Source organism: Nuphar pumila, chromosome 3 (assembly GCF_984573655.1).
Source record: "Nuphar pumila chromosome 3, dmNupPumi1.hap1.1, whole genome shotgun sequence".
NCBI classification, from domain to species: Eukaryota; Viridiplantae; Streptophyta; class Magnoliopsida; order Nymphaeales; family Nymphaeaceae; genus Nuphar; species Nuphar pumila.
In genome coordinates, this window is record NC_143251.1 from 22,533,158 (window position 1) to 22,551,367 (window position 18,210).

Genomic DNA, 18,210 nt, shown 5'->3' on the forward strand with positions numbered 1-18,210 from the left:
TGTATGTTTGTGAAGAAATTTTCAGATAGAAATTTTACCACTCTCTTGCTTTATGTGGATGATATGCTGATTGTAGGCCAAGACATCAGCAGGATAAACAAGCTGAAGTTAGAGCTGAGTGAGACCTTTGGCATGAATGATTTAGGTCCAGCAAAGTAGATTCTTGGGATGAGAATCATTCGTGACAGATCACATAGGCTGATCTGGTTATCTCAAGAAAATTATATCAAAACGGTTTGTGAGAGGTTCAACATGGATAAAGCAAAGCCTGTTAATTGTCCTCTTGCAGGGCATTTCAAACTTAGCTCAAGTCAATGTCCTGCAAATGATAAAGATAAAATCAAGATGCAGAAAATTTCCTATGTTTCGACAGTAGATTCTTTGATGTATGCTATGGTCTGTACTCGACCAGACATAGCTCATGTTGTTGGAGTTGTTAGTCAATTTCTGTCAAATCCAGGGAAAGAACATTGGGCAGCAGTGAAATGGATTCTAAGGTATCTTCAGAGCACTTTGAAGATGTGTCTGTGTTTTGGAAATGGTGAACATATTCTCGATGGGTTTATAGATTCTGATATGGCTGGTGATGTCGATAGTAGAAAATCTACTTCTCGTTATTTGATTACTTTTGCATGGGGCGTAGTTGCATGACAGTCGAAATTACAGAAATGTGTTGCTCTCTCCACCACAGAAGTTGAATTTATCGCCATTAGAGAAGCAAGTAAGGAATTATTGTGGTTGAAGAAATTCTTGCAAGAATTGGGCTTGAAGCAAGAAACGCATATTCTTCACTGTGATAGCCAGAGTGTAATTCACTTGAGTAAGAATTCCTCATTTCATTTAAGATCAAAACATATTGATGTTCGATACCATTGGATTCGAGATGTCTTGAATGACAAATTATTGCAACTTGAGAAAGTTCACACTGATGATAATACATCAGATATGTTGACTAAGGCATTGCCCAAGGATAAGCTTGAGAAATGTCAGTCTCTAGCAGGGATGGTCGAAGCCTCCTCATAAGTCGAAAAGGAGAAGAATTGTTGGATTTTCCTCCTTATGGGACCCATCTATCTTGGAAATGGATCGTCGGATAACTGATCATTTATGGCATCATCAGTAGTTTGATGCATATTCATTATCGCGACAGAATTCCCAAGCACGATGCTTGATCTTCTCGAGGACGATTCTTATATTTGTAGGATAGCGATTTGTAGAAGTCCTCACAACTGAATGATGATTCAGTTGTTCAGAGTTTTGAGAATCAACGATTTATCGATGATGATTTGTAGTTTGTGCTTTAAGCTGCATAGCGATTTGTTTCAGTATTCGCTGAATAGCGATTTGTTTCAATATTCGCTGGATAACGATTTGTTTCAATATTTGCTGGATAACAAATTATAATATTCACTGGATAGCGATTTGTGATAAAGTGATTTAGGCGTATTGTAAGTTATGCAAGACGTTTAGTCTTCCACATTAAATGCGAGTCTCGTCCTCTATTTAAGGGATGGATGAGAGAGTGGAAGAGAGAGTTGAAAAAGCAAAAAAGAGTGAGATACACTTTTAGGGCACTCAAAGGGTGTGAAAAGAACAAAAGAGAGAAGTGTTGCTACACTTCTTTCAAGACAGCTTCGTGAGGCTGGTTCTTCAGAACATTCATTCTTTGATCTTCAGTGAGGTATATCCTCTTTGTTTATTTTTCTATTGCACCTTTGTGTGTTTGTAAGGCTTATGCCTTTTGGCCACTCTGTAACTCTGTTTAAAGATAGCGAAAGGTGTTGACCTATCGGTCGCCGTGAACGTACCTCAGTTTGAGAGGGAACCACGTAAATCTTTGTCTGCTTCTTTTGTTTCCGTTGCTGGTTTACTTTTCTTCCACTGTCATCGTTGTATTGCCTCCATCGATTCACACTTGTGGGAAAGCCAGTTTTTTCCCAACAATTAGGTGCAACAACACACAAAAAGTGTCCAATCGCATTGCACCTGTTCTGTGATCACAACAACGACAACTGTTCAAATCTCAGTTTTGAGTTTAATAACCATTGTACATTGGACTTTTCAATTAACAGTTTTGATTACATGCCCGACTTGATCTTTATTGTGAATAATATCAATATTTGGTTGAGCTTGAACGTGGTCTACTGAATATTTTTGCTCGATTGAGCATAAAAATCAGAACTAAATTTTATTCATTCATGAAATAGATAGATATTAGAAAGAATTTAGGAGGATCTTCTTGGTGTATCACAATAGTGTTGAATACACACACACACACACACACACACACACGGCTAGTTGAGCTACCTCCACACCAACTAAACTAGAAAGTATTAAGCATGTTGCCACTCAATTGTTAGAGTTAACCATTTGTCTAAAACTCTAGAAAAACAAAAAACAGTAACCTTTCCGCTTGTTCGGATTTGATGGGAATCATCTTCTTATATGGGTAAGAATGAATCATAAGGGTGCAAACAGGTTGGAGTTTTGATGAGGGTCCAAACCCGATCTGACCCACATTGTCAAACCTGGAAAGTATATGTCCAACTATGGGTCACATTCAGTGAAAACTCTGTCGGTTATATCCAGATCTGGTTTGGAACTGAATAGGCAAATGCGTTCAGATCTGGATCAGAAATGTGTTTAATCCGATCTATTATATTTTTCTCAATGGAAAATCAACAGATTTTACATGATCCAGTATGTTAGAAGTTCATATTGTTGAAGGAGCTAATCAATCTCTAGAAGCCTTATCGCGGTCTCAAATGGAAATGACGATAAGGAGAGGCCAATTGCTAAAATTAAGGAAGAAAATTAAGAAGCAGGTCACTTATGTAATCTTTAGAAATCAAATGACAAAAATATGTGCCTTGAATTTGGGAGATCAATAGAGGTGACAAGATCTCCTTTCCATTGTAATTGACTATCTTTTTAAAGGAACCTTCTCTCTTGAGGAAAGCAGAGAAAGAGAGAAGAGAGTCCTACCATGGATGTAAGCCATACGTCTGAAGCACGTAACATTGTACCTTCTTGTATGCTTGTGATATCTTTACACATATCTCAACCAGATCCAAAAATTCTGTGAGATTTGATTATATCAGGACTTAGAACAAGATCCACTCATCGAAAAATGGGCCAGTGTCACATCAAGCCTGATCCAATTCATATCCGACCCGATTGCAACCCTACTCACAATGGAGCGGTGGGACTGACTTTCTTATCCATAAGAAAAACTTTGAAGCACGATTTTTCCTAAGCAGATTGTTTTTGGGTTTGGACAATGCAGCAAAACTTTTCCCAACCAAAAAGAAGAATTCCCCCAAGCTTCTTATGGAACTTCCTTAATGTAATTTACCAACCAATTAAATAGTTTTAACAAGATATTAACTATTTAACATCTTTTTTTTTTTGTGGATTTCCTCTTTGATAGGCAATTATTACTTTTTTTGTAATGACAAGGAAAACACTCACTGAGAACAGGGTCAGTTAATGGGGGTGCCTTCCTGCAGGGTAAAACTCTGAGTTGAAGACACAACTACCCAGCCTTATGTGACCCAACCGTGATAAAACAACAGCAGCCCACATGCACCAGCGGCAATGGATCCTGGGCGTTCAACTTGACACAGGACCCCACTGACCACATGACTAGCCACCACAGTGGTTGATAGACATTAATACTACATATGTTACCATTTCCCAAGAAACTATTCCAACGGCATTCATCCAGCGAATGCCATACAAACTAGATCCACATAGCTCTAACCCACTTGACTTGGCCTTTAACTAGAATGCTATCCCAGACCACCACCGGGTCGCCCGCATGGCCAGCAGGATGTTTGTGAGGGTGCTGACATGAAGGCATGGCATCAAACCCCACTGAAGCACAGCTGTGCCCGTAGCTTTCAGAGTTGAGCCATGTAAGGCAAGGTTGCTGTGAGGCCCCACCCAGGATTTTTCTCGCTTCTCATCATAAAAAGAAAAAGAAAAAGAAAAACCAGAACGCTATCCCAGAAATCCACAATTACCGACAGTATGTGTTGCAAATGGACTGATGTGTGCTGGGTCATGGTTGATTTAAATTCTAACCCAAATTCTAAGCTATCCCAATAAGAATTGGTGACGTAGAGTTTAATGGAGATCCAAATTCTATATACTCACTATAAGGATGATTGTCAATAGTGATGATTCTTTAATGGTAACAAAAAATCTTGCCACTATTGATAAAACAATAACCGACAAAATTTTTATCCCCTGTTAATTGATAGGTAATAGCAAAGACATAAATATATCACCGTTATTACTCTACTACAACCATGAATGTCACCACTATAGCTTCATCAATAACGATCATATTTATGTCCCCACGAATGCCTTGCCCCTGCACACATCTTAGCGTTAAAGACCTATGTATAACGACGAGATTTTCTGGTTGTTAGATATTGCGTTAAAACATATTAATGGCTATATTTAACAACCAAAATATCTTACCATTATTAATCAATAACAACGAGATTTGGCTCTCACCGTTATAGGGTTGTTTTTTAAAGAGGGGCCCCAACAGGGACTTCTCTTTCTTCCTCTTTCTCTCCCTGCTCTCTCATCTCTTGATCCTTGCTCACTTCGGTGACCTCCTGCCCGACTCTCTCCCATCCTCTTCCTTGCTGCTCAATTTGGTGATCCCTTGCCCGACTCCCTCCCTCCCTCCTTTTTTTTCATATGCTACCTTATATAGAAATAAGGTTTTCCACGGGAAGGGAAAAGGGTTTTCTCTCTTGCAATACTCCCCCTCTCTCTCCTCATCTCTTCTAGGGTTTGAGTGAAGATACCAAAAGTACCCTCTCTCTCTCCTTATCTCTTCAAGCATTTGGGCAAAGATGCAACGACTATCGAGGGTTTGAGCATCTCCTCCATTCATTGGAATCTCTCTCTCTCTCTGCGTTGAGGGTGTTGAAACCCTCTAGACCTCCCTGTCAAAGACATCGTCTTATTCTTCGTCAAAGGCACCCTCATTGTTTGCTGCTATAGAGGTGGAGACGATTGACATGCCAGAAGCATTTGACATGCACATACTCATTTGGCATGACATAGAGTCTATAGGTTGGGCATAAGCTCCATATTTTGCTCTCCATACAAAAGACTCCTTGCATAATGTATGCCTCAACAAAAATATAAGTTTTGCATTATTTTTCAATTAGCATATATATATTATATGTGAATGGTGTTTGTTTAGGATATATATGAATGGTTTTAGAAGTGTTTGACACATATGAGTATTAGAAGTGATTATGTAGTGTTGGCTAAACATGAAGTAACCGGCAGATGGCTTAATGACTAATCAGACATATCCACTACGTACAACAATTCAACCTATACTTTGCTATTTATAAACATGAAGTAACTAGCTAATGGATTACTCATGATAAGTTTGTTATGGAGTTGTATCTTATGTAATGTTTATATATATATATATATATATATATATATATATATATATATATATATATATATATATATATATTAAACTTTAAGCAAGTTACATAGTTGTTTTAATAAGTTTTGAATAATGTGATTGTGACATGTAAGCAAGTTATTTAAATACTTCAAAAATCAACTACTCACAATGTACTAAAATTTCAGAACTCCAATACCACCCAAGGTTTGATCCTTAATAAGCAAACTATGTTGAACATGTCTATGCGGTCAGACCACCATATACTTTGAAACATCTATAAATGTTTGTTCTAGCTTTTGAAAAAATAGATAAAGTAAACATCTTATTAAAAGAAACCTAACACAAACTAATCTTTACCTCTACACTCTACAATTTTAAGGAATTACATTAAAAAAAGAGAGAACAACTCTCTAATTAGTTCAAAAAAACTACAAAATTGATCAAAGAAAGAAAAAAAAAACATAAACTAACACCCACTTTGATAATCTAAAAATTTAATGAACCACATAGGAACAAAAAAAAAGATAGCGCTTCTGAACTCATATCTATATGAGCATGTTTATTGACTCATACCTATGTATCATCAACACATTATGTGTTTATTTACTCATTGTTAATCATGTTGAGACACCCTGATCATTCCTCAATAAACATATTTCTATCACAAGTGGGGAATAGTAAATGTGATTAAACAATAAACATAACCAAGCTAGGCAGGACATTTTTCTAATATTGTAGAGCATTTTTGTTACTGAAGCATGTCTTCATTACAAGCGGATAAGAAAGACCTTGTTTTGCTAGAAAGTCTTAATTTATTGGAGGACTCATGATTAGACCCAGAAATTGATATCAGTGTAATTGAACATCTACTTTTGTATAATGTAAGTGTATATATTATTGCTCTATGTTTTGCCTTTGTATTCTTTTTTTTCTCTTAAAAACAAGTTCAAAAATGTACATGACCCTTGTTTATATTTCATAATTGTGTGCTATCTTAACTCCATGATCTTGTTGTTGTTTTTTATTTGATTTAATATTACTCTTATATGATAGTGAATATTTTTGTATGATTCAATTTTGTATAGTATAGTTTGATTTAATATTGTTTGTATGAAATTAACAGATGTCGATATATCATTTACGACAAAGAGGTGGGTATTCTTTCTCTTCGTGGATCAATTCACCACTTGGCAGCTAGAGTGAACACCTAGATGTGATCGACTTCAGATCACAGGTGGGTGATACTTTAAGGAAAGAAGAGGTGCCCCTCTCTACACACTACAAGCCACTATAGCGCCATCCATAATGGTCTTAGGTAAATATTAATTTAATATTTTTTTAGTAGAATTAAAAATTTATTATTATCATTCTGATTAATATTTATTTTTTACTATAAATTAGAAATTGCAGAATCTTTCAAATGCAAACATGGGAATAACAAATGCATAGCTCACCAAAAGTTAATCAAGCAATGAAAAACTTAAGTAACTATCAAGCCTGAGACACAAGGAGTCATGAACGAGGACTCCTCCGTATTCACTAAGAGGTTTTTGTGCATCATTAGGAGGCGTACCATACTCATGAAAAAAGGTCCTAAATGACGAGAAAATGGTATTGCATGAGATAGTTTATGTAAGTATATGATAATGTATATGACAATGCATGTGCTGTAAACAGATTAATCCATAAAAGGTGTATTGCTAACAATATTTCGATAATTTGGTATAAGAAGAGTTTGATTTAGACAAATATATACATAAACATCACTGGTGCATGGAGAAACAACTTCATCTATCATAATTAAGGGTGCAATAAGGTTTCCACAAGCATTACTAGAAGTTTCAAAACCACAACGTAGCAGAAAAATATTCTTCCGAGGGAGTCAACTCTAAAGTGTGGAAAGGGATTTGCAAGTTTTTCATCGAAGACTATTGAATGATAAATATTAGATATATAATATAACTAAATAAATATTCAAATTTTTTGATTTTTGTCTACTAATTGATCTTACTTTGGTTAACAGTGAGCGTCAATAAAAAATTTGGTGAATAGAGCAAAACGGACAGTCCAATATACAAATGGATTGTCTTCATACCTCCATAGGTATCATATAAGGGTGAGTTTCTTATTCTCTAAGTCTATTTTTTTTATATAGTATAGTGCTAAATATGTTTGATCTAATAGATTCTTAATTTGTTATTTGTAGACTGAAATAGATGGGCAGAAATCAATGTCGAGTGCATTTTACAAAAAGCTGAACAACTATTAAGATCACACGATATTAATCGGTAAGTAACTTACACTTTGTAGTGTCATATTCATTCATTCTATTTTATACATTATCATTAATTATTGATAACCAATTATTAACGATATGCAGATGAAGCTGCAATATGTGAAAATTTAAAAATTCAACATCTTCTTCACAAGGAAGACCATCGATGACATAACAAGATGTCTTTGCCAAGGTCCTCAGGGAGCGGTACAAACATGTGAAGGGAATGGGTGCATTTTTTCCTCCATCCAAACCATCCTACTCCAGTCATACCCGAATTTCACAACTATCTTCTTAGTTGGATGTGACACAAACAGAGCTCCAACAATTAAGAGAGAAAATGAAGTGACAACAAGAAACAACTAGATAGAAAATGAAGCAAAAGAGAGAAAGAACTAAGAAGCTTAGAGAGAAGATACATGCCTTCATGGATGCACACAGACAGAACCCCCATCCTAGATTTCTAAACTCTTTGCTATAATTGTTTTGATTAATATTTTGATTTCTAAACTCTTTGCTACAATTAAATTTTGATTTATATAAGTGTATATGTTTGTTGCAAGCTTGGAGAGAATGCATGAAGTGTAAGGGATTTGTATTTGAAGTGTATTTGTTGCGTACTTGGAGAGGATGTAGTGAGTTTGCATTTGAAGCATATTTGTTGCAGGCTTGGAGATGATGTAGTAGGTTTGTATTTGAAATGTGTTTGTTGTAGGCTTAGTGAGAATGCACGGAGGGTTTGTATTTTTAAAGTGTATGTTTGTTTTTTGAAGTGTATTTGAAGTTTTTGTAAAATGTATGTTTGAAGTTGAATGTTTGAGGATGTATATTTAAAGTTGATTGTTTCAGGATGTATGTTTGAAGTTAAATGTCTGAGGATATATGTTTGAAGTGTATATTTGACTTTTTTGTTGAATGTATGTTTCAGTTGCAAGTTTTTAAATATATATATTTTTTTAAAACTATTTTTTAGTTTCCAATTTGCAGGTTTACAGCCTATAATGATAACATTTCTGTCTCGTTATATGTGAGATCTTTGTCTTGCCATTATATCAAGCCTATAACAATGAGTTAATTCTTCCTGTTATAGCCTATAATGATGAGTTAATGCTTATCATTATAGGCTATAATGACAAAACATGAATGTTATAACCTATAGGTAGCCTATAATAGCAAACGAGAGATGTCGCTGTTAAAACAACCTCACCGTTATATGCTACCTCTGAGGTTGAGTCACCTTTAACGGTGACCTATAAATATCACTATTATTAGTCAACAAAGGTCCTTTCTTTACGGCGACTTATCGGCCAAAATTCTTGCTGTTATAGGCTAATAACGGTGAAAAATAGAGCAATAGCAGCAAGAAAAATTGTCGCTATTGACTCTCATTCTTGTAGTGACTAGATTTTGAAGAAACAAGTTCCATCCCCTCTCACGCCACAAAACAAGTCCCATGCATAGGGTTGATCCATTTCTAAACATAGATACAACAAAAAATTATGATCCAAGTCCGAAAAACCTAATTGTATGAACTTGAATTCATCAGATTCCACTTTTGGATCTAACTTTAGAATCGATATTTAAAGCGAGGTATCGGATTCTGATCAAAGATCATAATGAACCTGATGCATTGGCACCCACTTGTGGAGCAATCATGTATGGGTAATTATAAACTCTCTATACAGTGGTCCCATGCTGCTATCATTACCAATGCAGTCAAAGTGAGAAATGGAATAACAAAAAGAGGAAAGAAGAGGGAGAATGGCAGCATGGTCACATGTAAAAAATAAAAATAATAAATATTCATGCAGTTCTAAACTAAAAACAAGCATGAACATTGCCTGTTCAAACACTAACTTTTTATCAAAATTATCCTACCCACACTAGGTTTCACAGATTTGAAGTAACTCCCTAATTTTTGTCTGCTTTAAGCAAATACTCCCACCTTTCTACCACATTGAGTTTAGTCATGATTAATGTTTATTGTTTAATTCATTTGCTTTCAATAAACATTGTGTAATATTTCAATCATTACATTTAGCCGATTGCTTTAATAATTTGCACTTGAGAGGCATGCTTTGGTCTAAAATCGTTCAGTTGAACTTTGTTTGGACAAAACAAAGTTACTAAAATACCTTCATTATTGATTTATTCAACAAAAGCCCATGAGATGAGATAAGATGAGATTTTAGAAAAAAAGACAAAAAAATGACATTATACCTTAAGCAATATCTTTAAAAAAAAATGGAAAAAGGTGCTGATAAGTTAGGCAGGCTTTTGTAAAGCACTCTTACCATAGTTTGAGGTGTCAATAGGTTTTATAGATGAGTTAGAAGTTTGAAACTAAATTTGGTTTGTCATTTTTTATTAATCATTTTGATATATGATCTGAATGGTTTTTACTTCACAGGGTTACTAATTTGTCTAACGCTAAATTTTGGGGGTTATATATGTGTTTGGATTGTTTTTTTTGTTTTGTTTTGTTGAATCTGTCTTTATATATAGCTGAATCTAAACCGACCCAGTTAAACATTTTACATGTTAAACTGCTATTTCCAGCCTTTAACTGGTAGCCCGCTTTGCCACTGAGACATAGCTTTACTCTTAATAAAGAAGGATAAGTGTCACGACTCCCTTTTCTTTTTTTTTTTTACAGGAAGAAACCACCTCCTTTCACATCTCTCATAATGTGTTCTACGCTGATGAAAGCTATACCAACATGGGGTGTGTGATGCATAGCTAAAAATGTCAGTCACTATATCAGCAAACAATTGCCCCCCCCTCCCACCCCACGACCATTGTGAAGAAAGAGGCCAGAAAATCTTTATTGTCAATCAACAGTTATAGCTTCTCCAGTAATACATACTATACCAAAGGAAAAACCGATTGAACCATTTTTTCTTCTTCAAGTCTTTAGGTTGAAAATTTAAAATTAAACGAATGCTTGTGTGGCTATCCTCAGATCAAATTTGATGGAGCTACCAATAAAGTAGCATATCAATAGTAGGGCAAAATCGTTTTTAAGTTGCTGGTTTAACAATCAAAACTGTTTTTTTAACACTGCCGAGATTAAGCCGGATAACTATAGGTGAGTGCAATTACATAGTACACTTTAATAGATGCAGCAAAAGAAAAAGGCAATGCAGGATGTCCAGAATGATTTTACCCTATTAAAAGGGGGGTCCCCATGTCTCCTGTTTGCTCCTCATTCCTTCTTGCTTCCCCCACTCAATACATGCTCTCCTCTTTTCCGTCAGTGTCAGCCGTTCTATCCCTGTAAAAATGAATTCCCATTGTCTTTTTGACGTACCGCATTTTACCTACTTCCCAAAATGCCACCAATATTATGAGCCAAAATGGATGAGGAAGGGATCACTACCATTTTTGAAACATTCTTATAGGACACGTTTGGATGTGCGAAAATTTCTCACATGAAAAAAAAAAATTTGCTTATAAAAAGTTTTGATATAACATTTTTAAATGAAAGTTCACTTGTTTGTGTAGCAAGAGAAAAATTAAATGAAAAATGTGTGTGTGTGTGTGTGTGTGTGTGAGAGAGAGAGAGAGAGCTTCACTAAAAGATAGAACCAGGCGTGTACATGGCCGAATCAGGCCAATTGTTGTCTACCCAACAACCTGAATCCCCCAAGAGACCCTCCCCACTACCGCTGAGAAGCTCCACTCCGGCATTCCCCGCTACCCCCTCCAAGTATTCCAGCAATCCCCACCCGTTCTCCGGCCCCTTCACGGGCCCCTGCACCCTCCCCGCTCTAGCTGATCTCAACGGCTCACAGAGCACTAGAGCGTCCCGAAGTGCCCATTTGACTCCAACAGAGAGCTAAAAGTCCCTTAGGAAAACTAACTAATATATTCTTCACTCTAGGCAGGTTAGATAACAAGGAAAACTAAATGATCTAGTTTCCTGAATTCTTATGATAAAAATAGGACGCAAGAAAGGGTATGTAAGAAAAACCTGGCGATTCAAAGATATATGAAATTTCAAATCAGGGACACTTGTCCGAGATGCTCAGCTGGCAGCGGGCTTGGGGAGAAGGTGCTGACCCTTCGTCCCAGTTTTAGCTCTCCAACGGTTGTGTGGGTGCCTTTAACTGGTGAGCGATGTAAGAGCTTGGGTGTCAGTGATCCCACTTAAGGTTTACCTTGCAAGAGGGTGGCTCATTAAGTGACCCAGTTGACTTTAAGACAAGAAAAGATGGGTTATATCATCTACTGCATAGTAAAGACTTCAGTAATTTATTGCTTTTGTTGATATTTATAGTTCAAGCTTTTACTAACCTGACTGTTAAGAGATGATATCAAAAAACGCAGTGGAGAATAAGAGTTTCTTATTTTCTGTATTCAATCTTTATAAATTACATAATACATACATTTCAGTAAAAAGTAATCAGGCTACAACTGACCACTATCATATCCTTAATTTAAGTTATTCACCATAACTCCTCTTCTATATGCTCACTGAATTAAGCAATTAAAAAAATTAAAATTTACCTAAGTTACAAGGGAGTAAATGTATTTTTCATATTTACTACATGGTAAATAGAAAACATGAAAAAATCTAACAAATCTAACATTCTTCCTTAAGTTAGAGCATGCAGATTTATCACGCTCAACTTGCCATTTAGTCAAATGAATTGATCTCGACATAGAGCCTTGGTGAAAATATCAGCACATTGATTTTTGGTGTGAACATACTGGGTTTGAATCATTCTCTTATGGATCTTTTGTGAATCACATGACAATCCACTTCTATGTGTTTTGTAAGTTCATGGTAAACAAGGTTTGCAGCTATGTGAATTGTCTTTTGATTGTTACAATATAAAACCATTGGTTCTGGATTATTGATGTTGAAATCATAAAGGAGATGTCTTATCTATGTCATCTCGCATATAGCTAGTGCCATGGATCTATACTCTACTTGTGCTAAATATTGAGACTTTGTTTTTCATGATATTGGGCTGCCTCCCATTAAAATGCAGTAACCTAACGTTGATCTTTGGGTCATGGGACAAGCTGCCCAATCTGAATTACATGAACCTCTTACTTGGACCCCACTTGACATTGACATTAAAATACCTTGTTCAGGAGTAACTTTGAGGTGCCTCAATAAACGTAAAGCAGTCTCTAAATAAGAATTTTGCAGTTGGCTCATAAATTGGTTGAGAATATTGACCAGATAAATGATATCCGAGTGAGTGATAGTAAGATATATAAGACGCCAAACAAGACTTCAATATAATGTCCCATCATTTAGAATTTCTTCATCCTCATTATTTAACTTCAATTGTTGCCCTATTGAAAAATTGCATGGCCATGCTCCTAGATCTCATATGTCATTCAAAATATAAAGATTACTTTCTTTAGGATAAGAATATTCTTTGTTCGGATTTGGCCACCTCTATCCCAAAAAGGTATTTGAGCTGGCCTAAGTCCTTTAATTTGAATTTGACATTGAGATTTTCCTTCAACTGTTTAATCTTGTCAATGTCGTTTCTTGCTATGATAATGTCATTGACATATACTAACAATAATACATAGGAGGTTCCTAATATATTTGAAAATAAAAAATAATCTACCTTTGATTGCACATTTCTCAATTCTATTAAATATGAGGTTAACTTAGAAAACCAATTTTGTGAAGATTGTTTTAGGCCATAAATGAACTTATTTAGCTGACAAACGATACTCTCCTCCTGATTATCGAGACTTGTTGGCAAATGCATATATACTTTATCATCTAGATCTCCATGGAGGAAGACATTATTCATATTAACTTGGTAAAGATGTCAATTTTGAATAGTTGTAATGGCAAAAAAATAACTAACTATGACAAGTTTGATGACAGAAGAAAAAGTTTCATTGTAATCAAGCCCCTCAACTTGTGTATATCCCTTTGCAACAAGACAAACTTTGTGCCTTTCAATAGATCCATCAAATCTGTACTTGGTCTTGATAACCCATTTGCACCGATAGCACTTTTTCCTTTTAGAAGGTTCGTAATCATTCAAGTTCCATTTTCTTAGTGCTCAAATTTCTGCAGTCATGGCATCTTGCTAATGTTTGTGCTTCATGGATTGACTGAAAGACTTATGTTCCGGGACTTGGGTAATGGCAATGAGAAATGCTCGATGTGGTATTGAAAAAGACTCTTAACTTGAATATTGAGACAAAAGATATCATGATCTCTTGACCTCAGCACTCTAATAGTCCAATTGGAGAGCGGGAGTTGCAACATAACATTGATAATCTCGAAGATAAGATGGTTGGGTGTGAATCCATTGAGATTTTCTTGTGGGTATGGTGTACTTTTCAAACTCTTTGCTTGATTGAATTTGATTTTCATGTTCATGATTTTCAACATTTGGGATTTCTTAGATGTATTGATTTTTAAGATCTAGAGCAAAATTTTGGACTGGTTTCATATTCAGATCCATTTCAATCATTTCATTGATGATCATGGAAATGACACTATTCTCATAATTGCCCTTGTTGCATTGACTTTAAAAATAGAATTGATTTTTATAAAAATGTACGTCTTTGCTAGAAAATATTTTTTATTTTTTAATGTCAAAATTTGTGTAGGCTGCTTGATCTTGGAAGTAGCCAACAAAAATACATTTTTGAATCCTACTATTGAACTTTTGCAAAAGATGCATATTATGAGTATAGCAAAGGCACCCAAATATCCTCATATGATTGTAGCAGAGTTTTTGTTATAGAGAACCTCAAAAAGAGTTTTCCTGAATAACAGTTTGGAGAGGAGGAGGTTTATGAGATAAGCAGACGAAATGACATATTCTTCGCAAAAATGTATGGGCAAGTTGGCTTAAAATCTAAGAGCACAATTAATATTAAGGAGGTCTCCATTTTATTATGGTGTTCCAACGCAACTATGTTGATGATTTGTCCCCTTTCACTAAGAAATGATTGTATTTTATCTGAAAAAAAAATTAGATCCATTATAAGATCTGATACTTAAAATATAAGAGTTAAATTGGTTATGAACCAGAGCAATAAAATTTTAAAGAATATTTTGAGTTTCAGATTTGTATCGCATTAAGCACACTCACGTGCAACATTTATAATCGTTATCAATGGTAAGAAAATAATGCACCTGAATAATGAAAGAGTTTGATATCCACCCCATATGTCACAATGAATTAATTGAAATAGAGCATATGTGGATATTAAACTATTTGAAAATGGGGATCGTGCTTGTTTGGACATACGACAAATGAAACATTCATCACAAAATAAATGACAATGAAACAACTTGGATTTTGAGTTTATCAATGTGTCAAGCTTAGCATTGGATAAATATCTTAACTGAGAATGTTAGAAAAAAGAAAAAGATTTAGAAGATGCATTGAGTGTGAAAATACCATCCATCTCAAGAAAATATAGTCCGTTATGCAGCTGACTGGATCCAATCTTTGTCTTTGAGCATGGGTCCTAGAACCATCAGTAATCATTGTTAAAAATAACTTCATAATATAAATCTTTAACAAGTTTGGTTATAGATATAAGATTGAATTTAAAATGAAGAATACAAAAGATAGTCTTCAAGACTAAATTGAAAGAAATATTGATGTTTCTTATGTGTCACACAAGTGGAAGATCAATTTGGTAGGTCGATGGGTGAACAAGAAACTATAGATGGATTATATAGATTTGACAAATCACTAGTCATATAATCGGTAGCACCCGTATCTATGATCCAACATTAGGAAAAAAATAAAAGATGCAAAATGAGAGAAGCGATTACCTGCTAAGTTAACTTATAGATTACCTTAGTAGATGAATGACCTTAGTTTTACATACTCGTTACTGGTGAATTGGGGTATCAAATTTGTAGAATTAGGAGTACCAAGAATAACAAAAATATCAAAGGAAAAGCCTTGTGTAATACCTGTGAATTTTGTTCATTTTAACTTTTAAATTCAAGTAAAATTAAAGTAAAAATCAGGTTAAATTCAGGCTAAATTCAAGAGTCTAAGTTGAACCAGGACTCTAGTTAGATCCATTATGAGCCATAGATCTCGTAGGAGATCAGACTTTGTGATTTAAATTATGGGTTGGTTAAAAAAATATAATTTTTAAAATTAACCAGCCTCTATTTTTGGTTTTTCAACTTGGATAAGGTTCAAAATTTAATTATTTTAAATTAACCAAGTTGTGTTTTGGACTCAAACTAGGTTCCTTGTGAGACCTAGAGGGTTACTCCCAACCCAGTGGGGTGCCATGTACCTACGTGGTGGCCCACAGGGGTTGCGGGGTAGCCAATGGCTTTTATGGATCTAGGTTGAGTTATATTCATATCTAAATCTTAATATTTGGATCCAATATTCATTTAGACTTCATTTATAGATATGAATATTTAATTTAAGTGATGAATATGAAATTTATGTTTGGTACCTAGATCCAATCCAATTTGGATTGAATTCGATGCAGAGTTTTTGAATCTAGATCACATGGATTAGACCCTAGAGGGGCGCCACTTAGGTAGGGCCCACTCTACCTTCTAGGGTCCTTATAAAAGAGAAACTCTATCTAAACCCAAAGGTTCTAGAGAGTGTGGGACACCCCCCCCCCCAAGTGGACCCCACAACTAATTAAAGATTAGAATTTATTCTAGTTTTTTTTTAAGAAACCTAAAGTTTAAAAAGACTTTTAATAAAAGAGTTTCAATGAGGTTTGAAGATTCACTATAGAGCCTTCTAGGGTGGGACACCCCCCTAGTGGGAACCACCTAAGGTTGTTGAAGATAGGCTCTATCTCTAGTGAAAGAGGTCCAATAGGAGGGTACGCCCCCCGTGGAACTATTTATGCCTCCTCTTTTAGTTGAGGTGCATATCTTTCTTCTTCCTCACATCTCCTTCTTCCTCCCAACCTTTGATGTAGTTCAGACTTCTATCAGAGACCTGCAACTATCTTAGTGAAGGTCTAACCCAGCTCGAAAAGAGGTGAGTGTGGAGGAAAAAGCGACAATTTTGTTGCGGGAAAAATATTTTTGGTAGAGAATTTTTACTTTTATGGTGTTCAATTTCGGGATGCATTAACATACCCTCTTTCGATATAGAGCTTGAATCTACACGTGATCTATGCCTAGAATGCCTATAGCTATTAGATCTATATAAAAAATATTTTCAAAAAATCTAAAATAGTGTTTTGGTGAATCAATTTTGAGATAAATGTTTTTAAAGAAAACTAGTTTCAAAAAGGCAAAATTAATTTTTGTAGAATGGTTTACTTGTTTGATTCAGATTGTTGTGAGCATGTTAATAGATTATATCATATTAGAAAAGAGAATATCGATGTTATTATGTCTACAATAATCTAAAATATCATGATTTAGTTTATTCATCATGTAATTAGTGTTAAATATGAATTAAAGATTAAATTCATGTTATTTTATGTTTTACCAATGAGATTTATGAGTTTTAATAGTAGGTCAGCATGAAAATGGCTAAATATTATTGTGTATTTACTGTAGTCATGTTAGAACATCATCTATGTTGATGAATCATGTTTTAAGTTCTGATAAACTTGAATTGTTGTTTCCATTTGTGACCCAACCAGTTTTTGAAATAATTTTGTTTCTCGTAGAATACATATCAAAAAAATAAATAAAAATACTGTGATATTCTATACATTTGGAGCTTGATTCTAACATGTTATTTTATTTGATTTGGATCTATTTTGAGGAGAAACACCTGTTGTAATAGAGCATAATTTTTTTACTCTAGTTACAAGATTGTTTTGACCACTTATTTTCAAAGTCTCTAAAACCTATTCAAGACAAATTAGATAAAATCACAAAAAGTATGTGATATATCTAACGTATAGTAAAAAATATTATAAAAAGAACTTTGCAAAAAGAATTACCAGTAAATCTATAAAAAATCCCCAAGTCGATAAATTTTCTGCAGATTATAGAAACTGATGTGTCATTTTTCCAAAATAGTATATAGTTACAAAATTTTTATAATTTTTGTATAACAGATTTTCAAGATCTTTTTCTTAGGTTGTTTCCCCAACATTTTAAGTTATACTTAGAAAAAAGATGAAAGTTGAATATGTTTTCTGTGATTTTTGGTTGATTTTACAAAAATAGGCAAACAGAAGTCCTGATTTACCTCACTTGTTTATACATATGCCTAAGTCTTTTGTAGTTGACAATCTATGTTAAGCAATACATGAAGAATAAATTATGATATTTGATGCAGGTAAACTGATTATACAATAAGCTTAATGAGGCATAAAATTGGCAATGTTTGAATGTACTTGTGTCATGTGTAATTGCATAAAATTTATAATTGATATGCCTGCGATTAAATGCATGCATAAATTGATACATGATATGCTTGTATGATAGTATGATCTGAAAATGCATAAGTGCATATATGAAGTAAATTGTGAATACTTGCTATATTGAATTATGTGCATGCATAAATATGAATGATTA